This window comes from Mustelus asterias, chromosome 9, assembly GCF_964213995.1.
Source record: "Mustelus asterias chromosome 9, sMusAst1.hap1.1, whole genome shotgun sequence".
In the NCBI taxonomy this organism is placed as follows: domain Eukaryota; kingdom Metazoa; phylum Chordata; class Chondrichthyes; order Carcharhiniformes; family Triakidae; genus Mustelus; species Mustelus asterias.
Genome location: NC_135809.1, coordinates 107,116,840 through 107,129,646, shown reverse-complemented (window position 1 = coordinate 107,129,646; position 12,807 = coordinate 107,116,840). Strand labels below are relative to the sequence as shown.

The window sequence follows — 12,807 nt, the reverse complement described above, 5'->3', positions numbered from 1 at the left end:
TCAATTGCCCCTTAGTGTCAGTGGGATTAGGAGGATAAATACATAGGGTTACGCGGATAGGGCCTGGGTGTGATAGTTGTTGGTGCAGGCCTGATGGGCCAAATGGCCTCCTTCTGCACCATAAGGATTCTCTGATTCTATGTTATTTTTGACGTTCAAACTGAATCAGAACATTTTGCAGCTTATGTTTTTACAGTTTTGGACCAGAATATATTTTGTGCTTTAAAAACATAAAAGTGCTGGAAATGCTTTTAATCAATGACTTAAAATGTTAGGGTCCTAGACCCGAAACCCAAGGTATAATACGAAGCCAGACTAGACCCCCAAAATTTTTCTATTTTGGCATAAATGTAAGGAAAGGATGCTTTGTCGAATAATTCTGCTGTCAAATCAGGGATCTTGTATCAAAACAAACTTCATTCAGAACACAGTTTAAACATAACTCTAACAAAATGTAACAACTTAACTTTTAAAATTTGAACAATAGTTAAAAAAATGAAAGTAAACAAATCTAATTTCTAACTTATCATTATTTCAGTTCCAAATAAGCAACTGTCCCCTTAGACGCAAATGCCACTTTAAATACAGTTAGCAAATTTATAGTCATACTCGCTCTCAATTAGGTTAACACTCTTTAAATTTTCAGGAGGATTTCATTTTCAGAGCAACTTGTAGACTTCTGTTTTTAAACAGTCCCAGCTAGAAACTGAAACAGAAAGCTGTTTCTTTCTCTGCTACATACGAGCTCCTCCTGTTAACTCTAGTATAAAATAACCCTGTATATCTGAACCCACCTTCCATTCCTTTAATCAAAAAAAAACCTCAGGGCATCTTGTCTTTTGTAAACAAGAGTCTATTAACCCTCTCCTAAATAATCACTAATGGCTAAAATGAATAATCATTCTGCTTTCCCAGCATCTGAACTGTATTCCCTCCAGACATACCGACTGCCTGCAGAAAAAAACTGAATTATGAAACAGGCCCCTTAAACATAAAGGGCTGCAGTGTGGTCAGAAAATTTGGCGTCCAGCCAAATCTCCATTCACTGCAGCGGGATGGGAAAATCCTGCTGGCGTGAATGGCAGTAACATTCCAGCCCAAATATATCAGCAGCACAGTATGATCACAAAAGAAAAAGATTGGCTGACGTTTTGGGTGGGATGATTCATCCGAACTCCCACATGCAAAGCATTAAATTAACATTCTTTCTCCAAACACTGAGCGACCTGCTATGCAGTACCAGCACTTGCTTTTTAAATTGCTCCTCTCCAGCCATTGTGCTTTGCATTGTCCTTCTTTGCTTTGTACACAGACTTGGCCTAATACAATTTTCCAATTGTGTCAGAGTTAAGTTGCCCTGGCTTTCTGTCTCAATGCAAGCATTTCATTTACTCTCCACACTGGGCTGGCCTGACTCTCAAAGCAAAAAAAAAAATGTGTCACCAGCTAATGGTCAAATCACGAACATTCCTGTGTGCTGAGTTGTGGCGAGCTTTGCACGTGCTGCCATTGTATTTAACAGGAGACCACAGGGATCTTACCTCCAAAATGAACAAGGAAATAAACTGGCAAGCAACACTATAACTGAAAACATACTTAACACCACTGAATCTTCCATATTTTACCCGAAACAGGCTTCAGCCAAATTATAATGGTACATATTTTGCATGCTACAAAAACAGAGACACAGATCAAACAAATTCTGCAGTGTGGGTATCTAAATAAAGAACTGAAAATTGCATTTTTTTGGCATGATGCAGACTTGTCACCAGAGACTAAGTAAAGGTTAATCTGTTCAAAGTATTTAAATCCTCCCACAGACAGTATGTTCTGCACTTACCCAAGACACAGTAAGGGCTGCTTTTGCTCGTTCTTTTAAAAATAAAATAATTCTGGGAGCCTGATAACTATCAATCTGCTGTTAATGGCATTAATTCCATTTTCTGTAATTCCCAGCAGCAGAATAAATCATGGCTAGGTCTGTGAACCTGTTGGGCTATAGAATCGTAGAAGAATCACAGAATCCCTACTGTGCAGAAGGAGGCCATTCGACCCATCAAGTTGGCATTGACCACAATCCCATCCAGGCCCTAGTCCCGTAACCCCACATAGTTCCCCTGCTGATCCCCTGACACTACGGTCAATTTAGCATGGCCAATCAACCTAACCTGCACATCTTTTGGATGTGGGAGTAAACCCACGCAGACACGGGGAGAATGTGCAAGCAAACTCCACACAGACAGTGACCCGAGGCCGGAATTGAACCCGGTCCCTGGTGCTGTGAGGTACCACTGTGCCACCATGCCGCCCCACGTTGGATTGGATGGAAAGCATCAATGATGGTTATTACTGTCCTTAATGAAAAGAACAGGATGAAGATGGCTTAGATTTTCAGATATTGTTTGTGTTGAATAGTTGCAAAATCTTCAACTTAAAATATTTAAAGTCCTTGCTCAACATGCAGAGAAAAAAATAAAGATTTCTATTTATATAGCATCTTTCATGATCTTCAGAACATTCCAAAATGCTTTTCAGCCAATGAAGTTACTATAGGCCTAATTTTCCCAAAACAATTCTAAGGGCGCAATCTTACAAAAAAAATTCTAAATGCTGAATGAGCGAGAAAACGGGAGAGTTTCATACTCGTTTTTTTGGGTGAGTTTGAAAATGCATTCTCATGGCACTTATTTCATACCAGAATATGATTCTCGCCAGAAAGGGGGGGTGGATCTTAAGCTTGCTGGAGAAGCCGGCTGCTGGGCTCTAATGGCACCACTGCGCAGGTGCCCTGGATTCCCAGTGAACTCGGTGATCTCCTGCCACCCCCACCACCTCTATGGAAATCAGGATCCCCTCCTCCGCCATGGACATCAGGACCTCCCCCTCACAGACATCGGGGCACCACCCCCACCAGGTTTGTGCCCCCTGCAGAATTCCCTCCCTGCCATCCTGATTGCCACCCCTTCTGCAGCGTTCCCTCCCCCCACCCCCTGCCAAGCACTGGCAGATCACCCCCTTTCCTTAGCTCCCACCTCGATCACCACCCCTTCTGCAGAGTTCACTCCCTCCCACCCCGATTGTCCCCCCGGCAAAGTTCCCTCCCCCTGCTGATCATCACCCTTACCTCCCACCCTGGCAGAGTTCCTCCCTTCTTTCCCACCCCGGCAGGGTTCCCATTCCCTCCTTCCCCAGTCATAGCTCCACAGGCTCCATCCTCAATCAGGCCACACCCCCTTGGCACTGACCCTGCACAGTTATGGTTCCTGGTGGGCAGTGCTAAGGTGCTCGGTGGGCAGTGCCAGGGTGCTAGACGGGTACTGCAAGGCTGGCCCTGCCCATGGGCACTGTCTGGCCCTGCCCCCAAACACCTGGGGGGCTTCAATGGTCTCTGATTCTGCCTGGCGAGGCCATAACATCTGGTCTCTGCTGGTGGAGACCACATGTGATTTTCACTGGGGAGAGCCTCGTAAGATAAGTGAGCCTTATTTTAATCAGCTTCGTGCCCTTCCTGGGTGTATTGCCAATTTTGCCAGCAAATTAGTGCTGGTATGCTCAGGGGAGGGTGAAAAACAGGGCGCGTTTCTGATTTTTTGCCTGGATCATACCACCATGCCGTAACTTGGGCAACACAAAGTCATAAGGTCATGCCCTAAGTATCATAATGCAAGAAAACAGGGGTCCTCCACACCAGTCTTTTCAGTGGACTCAGTACTGCAATATTCCAGCACTCCAACATTGCCCCCTGTCATGCGCCACCCCATCACAGCCTCAACCCCACTCTGGCCCCACCCCACCCTGGCCTCATCCCTTGACACAGTCCCTGGCAGACTTCTTAAAGACTGGATTAGTTGTAAGTATTCGCATTCCAACCATTATTCATGTAAATTGAGTCTGTGTCTTATAAGTTCTGTTTGTGAACAGAATTCCCACTCACCTGAAGAAGGGGCTCAGAGCCTCGAAAGCTTGTGTGGCTTTTGCTACCAAATAAACCTGTTGGACTTTAACCTGGTGTTGTTAAACTTCTTACTGTGTTTACCCCAGTCCAACGCCGGCATCTCCACATCAAGACTTACAGTGCCCAACCGGGCACTGCCAGGATGCCAGATGAGCACTGCCAGATGGGCACTGCCAGATGGGCATTGCCCGGCCATGCCCCAGACTGCCCGGAAGCTTCGATGGCCTCTGATTCCCTTAGTGTGGCCATAGCGCCTGGTCTCCATTGCTGCAGAGCAGTAGTGATTCCCGTCAGGGTGAAGCTTCCGGTCGGGTGGAAGCAGTCATGCCGGACTCGATAATTACATGGAGATCCAGGCAGTCTGGTGGTAATGAGTTTTGTGCCCTTTCTGGGCATGTGGCCACTCATGCTGGTAAAAGAGGGCCGGGAAGATAGCAATCCGATTTGCTCCTGACATGAATTGGAGTTTTAGCCTCTCATGCTATGTTCCCGGTCACCATGCTAATCGACGGGCATAGTGAGCTGATACGATCATACCCTATACGAAGCCTAGATGCTATTGTAATATAAGAAACTACTAACTTGTACAGAGAAGGGTCTTACAAGCAACATTGGGATAAAGACCAGATAATTTAAGTGAAATTGGCTGTGGGACAAACATTGGCAAAGATACCCTAGCTCTTCTTCAACATAGTCCAATAGGATCTTGTACATCACCTATCAGGGAAGTGAGTGCCTGGCTTTAACACCTCATCAGAAAGGTGGCATCCCTCAATGCTGTAGAGTGTCAACTTTGATTTTGTGTCCAAGTGTCCTGAGTGGGGTTTGAATGCACAATTTGCTGACCCAGAAGTGAAATTGCCACCACTGAGTCACAGCTAATACTATAAATAAAATTAAAATTTACTTTCGTAAACTCAAAGGGCCTGAAATGACATGATGGGATAATAATGTACAAACACTTAGCATGTTGGCCAGCAATGTCCTTTTCTCACTATACTAACTGAGGCTGCAGTATGCAGATGATGGCTGTGTGTGTGCACACTCAGAGGCCAAGCTACAAACCATTGTCGATACATTCGCTGAGGCACATGAGAGAATGGGCCTCATTCGGAAAACAAAGGTTCTCTACAAGCCTGTTCTTGCCACAAAAAAGTGCTCCCCCCAATCATCAAGATCCACAGTGAGCTTCTGGACAATGTGGATCATTTCCCAGACCGTAGGCGCCTCCTCTCAGCGCGGGCAGACATCGACAATGAAATCCAACATCGACTTCAATGCACCATTGCAGTCTTTGGATGTCTGAGGAACAGAGTATTCGAAGACCAAGACCTTAAATCCAGCACCAAGTTCGTGGTCTGCAGAGCAGCCGCGGTTCCCACCCTCCTTTATGTGTCAGAAATATGGACAATGTACAGCAGACACCTCAAATCCCTGGCAGGATAGGTGCACCAATCTGAGCGCCCCCTCCCAGGCCAGTATCACGCTCTATCAGTTGCGATGGGTGAACCACATTGTCCGTGTGCCCAACACAAGACTCCCAAAACAAGTGCTCTACGCCGAGCTCCGCAATGGCAAGCAATCACTAGGAGGGCGGAGAAAACTCTACAAGGGCACTCAGAAAGCCTCCCTAAACAAATGCAACATCCTTAAAGACAGGAGGGAATCGCTTGCCTTAGAACGCACAAACTGGAGAAGAAGCATCCACGAAGGCGTCAATCACCTTGAACATCTCCCAGTGGAGCACGCAGAGGCCAAGCATAAAATGCGGAGAGAGAGTGCAGAATCCAAAGCATCCCACCCATCCAGCTCACCACCTGCCAAACCTGCGGCAGAGTCTGTGGCTCCAGGATTGGACCATTCAGCCACCGCAGAACCAAGATTGGACCATTCAGCCACCGCAGAACCCATCCCCCCCCCCTCGCCCCCGGAGTGAAAGCAAATCACCCTCCACCCTGAGGGACTGCAAAAGAAGAAGAATTAAGGCACTAGACTCATAAAATCCATAAAGTGTAGAAGGAGACCATTCGGGCCATCGAGACTGCACTGACAACAATCCAACCCAGGCCCTCTCCTGGTAACTCCACATATTTATCCTGCTAATCCCCCTGACACTAAGGGGCAATTTAGCATAGCCATTCAACCTAACCCATGCATCTTTGGGCTGTGAGAAGAAACCGGAGCACCCGGAGGAAACCCATGCAAGCAAGGGGAGAATGTTCAGACTCCACACAGACAGTGACCTGAGGCCCGAATTGAACCTGGGTCCCTGGTGCTGTGAGGCAGCAGTGCTAAGCACTGTGCCACCATGCCACCTAGCTCATTTTATTTAAGTGGATGAACATCTCTGTCAAAATGAGAGAAAACTAAGAATTTAAACAAATGTGCGAAGCGTCAGAAATATTATTCCAGGACCCGAGAAAGGGTAAAGTTGCATGCAAGCAGAAAAAATTCTGAGGACATTTTGATGGTCTCAGACAGTTCCTTAAAAAAAAATGAAATCCGAAACCAAAACAAAAATTAATTTGATTCCTCGCTTTGAGAATTTTCAAAAATTCTGGAAAAAATGATATTGCCACCACAATACAAATCTGCACTAAGTTACTGCATGTGGAGTGTTCCATCTGGGGCTGCTCGTGGTGGTTTCGTTGCATATGGGCTGTTTTAAAAAGCACTTCATCATCATTTACTCGTAATTTAAGGCAACTGGCTTGAAATTCAAGGGGGGCCCAAAAGACAATTCAATACATTGTACATTCGGTGAAGAAGGAGAAAGAAAAAAAACACTTTGGAATGCAACAAACCATGACACAGGATTCCCCTAAAAAAAGAGGAAAACTGTTCTTCAGACCAGATTATTACTTGTGGGTGATTTGAACTTTCAGCACTGCATTTCCTATGCCCTTTATGAGACCAAAATGCTTATAAAGGAAAGCATGACATTTATGCAGAAACATTCAATTAAACTAGCATAAAGGCTAAAAGCTACACTTCACCAGCTAACTAACTCCCAGCACATGTATGGCATGTCATTCACTGCAGGAAATTAAGATCTTAATGCAACAGAAAACTTTAAATTGGGATTCTTTTGTGGGAATTAAATGGACTCAATTCATCATATTGCCCCCATTAAGGAAGTCCCACGAGTCCTAAATTAAATGCAGTGTAATAAAAACAGAAAACACTGCTGATATGTGGAAGAATTAACAGCATCTGGAAAGAGAAAGGCAGATCAACGTTTTGATGAGGACTAGTCTATTTCTGGAGGATCACACGGACAAAATATTTCAATGGAGACCCTTCGGCAGAACAGACTGACAATGTCCACCTGACACAACTCCACCTTGCTTTCACACGCTGCCAAGGGCCTCGTGATCAACCTTCTGTTATAATTTCAGCTGTAAGAATTTAAAATATACAAACTGCTCTCATAGAATCCCTAAAGTGCTGAAGGAGGCCATTCAGCCCATCGAGTCTGCACCAACCACAATCCCACCCAGGCCCTATCCCCATAACCCCATGCATTTACCCTAGCTAGTCCCCTTAACACTAAAGGGGCAATTTAGCATGGCCAATCCATTTAACCTGCACATCTTTGGACTATGGGAGGAAACCAGAGCAGCCAGAGGAAACCCACACAGGCACAGGGAGAAACTCCACACAGAGAGCGACCAAGCCGGGAATCGAACCTGGGTCCCTGGCACTGTGCCAACCATTGTTTCACCGTTCCGCCCCTCAAAGATGTATGTTTTTACAAGTAAACATAGAACATGACAACAGTCATTTATCAGTCTTAATATCTTTAATAAAACTGTATTCAATTATTTGGAAGAAACCAATCTGGTTAAGGAGGTAGACATGAACACAATATTAAAAGCAGCAGAAAGTACAAACCGCTGAAAAAAAAAATATTTTTGCAATGCTTTTGTTGAAAGATTTTTAATTATATCTGGCTGATAAAATGTGATTTGCTGGTTTAAGAGTATGAGCTCGGACCTAAACTATTCCCTAAGGTGAGGGATAGTGTTGAAGGATTCTGTATTTATGGACGCACAATTGGATGTACTGATTGGTGGCAGCAACCGTGCATTTGAAAATTACCAACTAACATGGGAGAGAGCAGACATTCAAATACATACCAAATCCCTCCCAATGCGCTGCTTTCAATGATCGGGGAGAGCTAGAATCTTTCAGGCAAGTTTTCCAATCCAAAAATTGTTTATTTTAAATAAAACAAAAAGGCACTTTATTCCACTCTGCCCAACCTTTCTCATCCTCTTCTCAAAGGGCTCAGTCTTGCCGGAGTAAGATTTAATGAGCACGGGTTCTTCGACACCTCGCTCAAGTAGCATTTTTATGAGCACTGGCATGGAGTGTTGGCAGAGCATTCAATCATGAGGAATGTCACAATAGAGTCACTCATGCACACTTTGAATAAGGTGTCACCATATGGCAAGCAGACCATGAATACTCAGCTGTACTGGCCTCTCTGATCAAATAATCCTCTAGCACTCACCGGCACAAGGGTCACATGTGAATAATGGCCAGTTGGCCAATCTACTGTAGATCGTTCGTACCCGTGGAACTGCAGCTGACAAAGAGTCAGTGCCCTCGGGAGAGGAAAGACAATTGGCGATAAATGGAAAAATAAATCCCTTTATTCATTGAAAACTACTAGTGCTAATCCCGGGTAGAAATTGTGACAATCTCACAGTCTGGCGTGAGATATCTGCCCCTCAATGTCTATGCATGGTGTGAAGCAAAGCTTGTTTATCAAGGGAGTACTGTTCTCTGTCTAGCGTACTGAACGAACCGTCGTATGTCTTTCATGTTATATTTGGGAAGGTCTTGGCCGGAATTCTCTGGCCATTCCCACCCCACTGCTGCGGCCAGAGAGCACAGAGAAATTTGGTGCTCAGCCAAATCTCTGTTCACTGTGGTGGGACGGGAGAATCCCGCTGGCATGAATGGCCGGAGAATCCCGCCCCATGGCTGCTTCTTCCTTCAACAACAGTGCTATTTTGCATTAATATAGTACCTTCAATGTAGAGAAACATTTCAGGATGCATTACTAAGGCAGAATTAGACAAAAAACAGTCACCAAGATAAAGGAGACATGAGGGATGACCAAAAGCTTGGCAAAAGAAAGTAGGTTTTCAAGAGGGTCTAAACGAATGAGAGGGAGATGGAAAGGTTGGGGGAGTTTAAGGAGGTCGTTCTAGAGTTGAGGTATTGCTGCCAATGCTGATGCAACGGGAGTGGTGAGGTGGGGGGGTGGGGGGGTGGGGATGGGGAGGGAGGGGGGCAAATCTGTGAGGAATTGGAGGTGAGAAAGGCTAGCATGAGAATTTTAATGGCTGGATGTGAGAAATGAAAGTAGGCAGTGTTGGTTATGGCAATTATATGGGATTGGAACAAAGAGCAACAAAAAGTGCAGCACAGGAACAGGCCCTTTGGCCCTCCAATCCTGCACCGATCATGATGCCTGAACTAAAGTAAAACCTTATGCACTTACGGAGTCCGTATTCTTCCATTCCCATCCTACTCATGTATTCATCTAGTTGCCCCTTAAATGCCACTATCGCACCTGTTCCCACCACCTCCCCGGGCAGCCCATTCCAGGCATTCACCACCCTCTGTGTAAAAATACTTCCCTGGCACATCTCCTCTAAACTTTTCCCCAGCACAATAAACCCATGTCCCCTAGTACTTGACATTTCTCCCCTGGGAAAGAGCATCTGAAGTTCAGGTGTACATCACCTGACTGCCAAAAGACCAGTGTTGCCTAAGACAGTGGCTGGGATGGGCACAAAATTGATAGCGATTCCACAGAGTCTGTGGCAGTGACAACAAGCAATGGTTTCAATCTTCCCAATATCCAAGTGTTAGAAATCTGAAATAAAATGGGAAAATGCTCGAGATGTCCAGCAGGTGAGTCAGTAGCTGCGGAGTGAATTGACAAGTTAACGTGACCAGTAACATGAACTTGTCGGGCATTTTGCCATTAATGTTAGATTAATTTGAATGACAGAACAGCAGTGTCTGCGAAGCTGCAATCAGAGTTTACATTACTAAAACTGAAGCATATGCAAAAATGCAAGTTTCCAATACTGGGCCAAGTGGATGGAGCCAGGCTGTGGGCATGTATATGCAGGTGCATGGACCTCATTCACTAACCATCTGACCCAAACAAGAGCCAGTTTAACTGTGTCCTTGGAGTTAACAGCAAATTAAGTTTCCAACAACTAATTCTGCTCTCAATTTCAATGTTCGGAGTATTTCATCTTTTCTGTAAAGCTAATTGTTCAGAAGACTGGGCTTAGGTGCAAATTACCCTTAAGTGACTTTCTCATTAGCAGAGTCATTTGTAAAAAGTAAAACAGAATTAAGAAGAAAGAAGGCTTTTATTTAAAAGCTGGCAGTTAGTTGCTTAATTGAAGATGGGGATATAATTGCATGCCACTGATATAAAGTGCCAGAACTGCTCCTGTTCAACTTTTAAAATAGCTATGAGCATATAATAAGAGTCAAGCCTGGATGATGAATGTAGCAGCCTGAGGGATAAAGGGTCGGGGGCTAAATTTGCCAACCCCCAAAAACAGGCACGGAGGCCACGGTGCGCAATTAACCCGATTGTAATGTAGCCGGCGTTCCAACTTTGTTCTGCCTGCTCATTTCAATAACTTCATCATCCAGCCATCACTAACTGCATTGTCATCAGTTATGCCCAGTAAGAAGTCTCACAACACCAGGTTAAAGTCCAACAGGTTTATTTGGTAGCACAAGCCACTAGCTTTCGGAGCGCTGCTCCTTCATCAGGTAAGTGGGAGTTCTGTTCACAAACGAGGCATATAAAGACACAAACTCAATTTACAAAATAATGGTTGGGATTTACAGGTAATTACCTGTAAAGACTCGCATTCCAACCATTATTTTGTAAATTGAGTTTGTGTCTTTATATGCCCTGTTTGTGAACAGGCCTCCCACTTACCTGATGAAGGAGCAGTGCTCCGAAAGCTAGTGGCTTGTGCTACCAAATAAACCTGTTGGACTTTAACCTGGTGTTGTGAGACTTCTTACTGTGTTTACCCCAGTCCAACGCCGGCATCTCCACATCAGTTGTGCACCCAAAGGGGGAGCCAATATCTTGAGTATCTATCATAATTTAAAGCTAGCACACACCTCTTTTGGGGGGTGCGGGGGAGGTCTTGGCAATTGTGCAGGAAATGAATCTGACCGATCCAATATTAAATCATAGTACAACATGGGAGGGAGCAGTCTCTAAGGTTTTAAGACCTCTAAGGTTTTCAGACTATGCACTTGAGGGCCTGGTGGGAATGGAAGAATTAAGCAGAGATATCCTGTAACTGCATGGGGCCAGAAAACCCTCCAGACTCATGGTCAAAAGATCATGTGGGAGCAGAGGAGATCAGTGCCAGGAATATTTTAAAAAATCATTTACAGGATGTGGGCGTCGCTGGCTAGGCCAGCATTTACTGTCAATCCCTAGTTGCCCTTGAAAAGGTGGTGGTGAGCTGCCTTCTTGAACAGCTGCAGTGCCTATGGTGTAGGTACACCCACAGTACTGTTAGGGAAGGAGTTCCAGGATTTTGACCCAGTGACAGTAAAGGAATGGTGATGTGTTTCCATGTCAGGATGGTAAGTGACTTGGAGGGGGACATCCAACTGGTGATGTTCCCATGCGACTGCTGCTCTTGTCCTTCAAGTTGGTAGTGATCCTGGGTTTGGAAGATGTTGCCTAAGAAGCCTTGATGAGTTCCTGCAGTGCATCTTGTAGGCACAATATATGGCTGCCACCATTCGTCCGTTTTGGAAGGCGTGATTGTTTGTGGAAGGGGTTCCAATCAAGCAGACTGTTTTGTCCTGGATGGTTTTCAGCTTCTTGAGTGTCGCTGGAGCTGCACTCATCCAGGCAAGTGGAGAGTATTCCGTCACACTCCTGACTTTGTGCCTTGTAGATCATAGAAATCATAGAAACCCTACAGTGCAGAAGGAGGCCATTCGGCCCATCGCATCTGCACCGACCACAATCCCACCCAGACCCTACCCCCACATATTTATCCACTAATCCCTCTAACCTACATGTCTCAGGACTTTAAGGGGCAATTTTTAACCTGGCCAATCAACCTAACCCGCACATCTTTGGACTGGTGGACAAGATGGTGGACAAGCTATGGGAAGTCGCATGGTGACACAGTGGTTGGCATTACTGTCCCACAGCTCCAAGGACCCACGGCCTCGGATGACTGTGCGGAGTGTGCACATTCTCCTCGTGTCAACATGGGTTTCCTCCGGGTGCCCCAGTTTCCTCCCACAGTCCCAAGATGTGCCGGTTTAGTTGATTGGCCATGACAAATTGCCCCTTAGTGACAGGGGGAACAGCAGGGTAAATACATGGCATTACGGCGATAGGACCTGGATGCGTTTGTTGTCAGCGCAGGCTCGATGGGCCAAATGGCCTCCTTCTGCACTGTGGGGATTCTAAGAGTCTGGGTTAGGAGGTGAGTTACCCATTGCAGGATTTCTAGACTCTGACTTGCTCTTGTAATCACAGCATTTATATGGCTGCTCCAGCTCAGTTTCTGGTCAATGGTAACCCCCAGGTTGATGCCATTAAATGTCATGGGGTGATGGTTGGATCCTATCTTGTCAGAGATGGTCAATGCCTGGCACTTGTGTGACATGAATATTACTTGCTACTTGTCAGCCCAAGCTTGGCATGGACTGCTTCAGTATCTGAGGAGTTCCATATGGTGTGGAACAATGTGCAGTCATTAGCGAACATCCCCACTTATGATGAACCTTGATGCCATACTCAGTCAACTGCTGCC

The 12,807-nt window shown here is 45.5% G+C and overlaps 1 protein-coding gene across 1 annotated transcript in view; it reads right to left on the bottom strand.

The window, feature by feature from the left end:
- The window catches only part of LOC144498895 (ethanolamine kinase 1), a 422,701-nt gene that overhangs the window by 58,441 nt on the left and 351,453 nt on the right, over nucleotides 1–12,807 (bottom strand). The window lies entirely within an intron of this gene.